Source organism: Sinocyclocheilus rhinocerous, unplaced genomic scaffold, assembly GCF_001515625.1.
Source record: "Sinocyclocheilus rhinocerous isolate Xijiao unplaced genomic scaffold, SAMN03320098_v1.1 scaffold561, whole genome shotgun sequence".
Classification (NCBI taxonomy): Eukaryota; Metazoa; Chordata; class Actinopteri; order Cypriniformes; family Cyprinidae; genus Sinocyclocheilus; species Sinocyclocheilus rhinocerous.
In genome coordinates, this window is record NW_015641041.1 from 917,789 (window position 1) to 920,019 (window position 2,231).

General features: G+C 32.0%; 1 pseudogene; it reads left to right on the plus strand.

The window, feature by feature from the left end:
• LOC107754368 (patatin-like phospholipase domain-containing protein 2) overlaps nt 1–2,231 on the plus strand; it is a 17,391-nt pseudogene that overhangs the window by 12,657 nt on the left and 2,503 nt on the right.

Consider the following 2,231-nt stretch of genomic DNA (forward strand, 5'->3'; position numbering starts at 1 on the left):
TAGTATAAATTTAATATAATTCTATATATTTCATTATTTATATTTTTAACTTTATATATACATTTACTTATGTATAATTAATTTTTATTATTTGTTTATTTAGTTTATTTTTTTTATTTACATATATAATTTATTAATGTATACATATTTTTCAAATATAATTAATATATTAATGCATTGCATGTAAAGAAGAAATTACGTGAATTTGTGCATTTTAATGTGTTTGAAAGACAAAAGCCTTCCAAAGATATAACCATTAATACATGGTTAAATAACCCACTGACCGATAATTCATATAAAAATGAGTGTGTTCATCAGCAATTGATGCAATGTTGAAATATTGAGAAAACACTTCTTAAAACTGAAATGATTTTGGTCAAATGCTGTGTGGCCTCTCAATTTACTGTGTAATTATGGCCACATGGTCTTTGTGTGAATGGTCTGGAAGACTTTCTGAATGTATATAAGTGGTAGGCTATTTTAGAAAAGAACATTTAAAATATGAAAAAGAGGAATTAGGGGGAATCAATAAATTATGTATAATGTGTTGCCATTGTGTGAATAATATGTAATCATGTAATCAATAAAAAGTAACTGTAGTCTGATTCCGAGTATTTTAAAATGTAATTTAATCTAATTGCAAGTACTTAATTTTTGGAATCTGATTATGTAATCCAGATTACATGTTAATCAGGCCGTAGCTGATGGAGGGGCTGAGGAAGAGTCTGACAGTGAGGATGATGAAGAGTCAGAGAGCAGAGAGGACAGAGAAACACAGGATCACTCCGGCATCGAGGAACACATCTTTGAACACCTTCCTCCGAGAGTACATAAAGGTACTGACAGACAACAGGACTGTGACTATTCTGGTATTCTCTGAAGTACCTTTGTAATGTGTTAGAGGTTGACTCTGTGTTGTTGTTCTCTCTTCAGCGCTGGTGGAGGCCTGTAGGGAGAGGCGGAGTCTGGTGCAGTCGCTAAGCAACATGCTGCCCGTCAGAATGGCATCTGCCATCCTGTTACCGTACACACTTCCTCTGGAATCAGCTCTGTCACTGAGCGTCAGGTAGGGTTGTGACGGTGAGGAAATTTTCCCACCGGTTAATCGAAGGTGAAGACTTTATGGACACTGCAGATATTGTCAGAGCAGGTGTTCATGCAATACTCATCTGATATAGAATGTAACTTTTTGGAAAAAGTAATTCAGGTATTAATAAATCCATGGTATAAAATTGAAAAAAAATAAAAAATAATAATGTACATTTTACACAATGTTACTTTTTTTTTTTTATTATATTATATATTATTTTTGTTTACTCTGGTGATTGTCATCACAATTTGAAATCTCTTTAATTGAACTCTTTCTCTCAGACTGTTGGAGTGGTTGCCAGACATTCAGGAGGATGTGGGCCGGATGAAGGAGCAGAGTGTTTTATCACACGCGGGGAGGAGTGTGTCACAGCAGGTGTCTGCACGGTGAGAGACAGCACAAACACAGACTCCGAGAGGACCGTCTGACCAGAAGCTCAATCTCCAAGTCATTTAATATCATGGTAGCAGTATACATCATGATAGTTAGTTACTTATATTACATAACCATGTAGCAATGTATAATATTCTACAGTCTAGTGACTTTAAAATGTTTATTTCATATTTTTAACAGGTCTGCTTGCTATCTTTTCTACAATTTTATTCTCAAGTAAATTTATCTAAAGGATGTTTAATCTTAATCACCGAAATTTCAGCCGCTGAAAATTAAAAGTGAAAAACGGCCGAAAATATATGGTGCGCTGAACACAGGTTTCACTCTCCCTCTAGCCGTCGTCACTGCCGTCGTTTAATCTTTTACTATTTATGCTATTCATTACTAGTGTATATAATAATAATAGTTATATTATACACATTTTAAGAAGTTTAATCTACAATTTAGTAATAGTATATAAGTAGTAGTAATAAAATATATATAATATTTTTTTAAAGATGTTCCAATTCCGAATGCCTAATCAATTAAAAGTTTCTAATTAAAATTAACAAGCCTTGCTAAAAAAAGTTGTTGTTGTTTTAATTTTGTAAGTTATATATACTGTAAGTAAATGTATCATAAGGATGTTTAATCTCTTCAAATTAAATTTAATGATGTTCAGTTCAAATTTAAAATAAAATTTTGTACAATCTAGTCACATTAAAACCATAAATATAAATAGTAGTAGTAGTATAACATAAAATGTTAT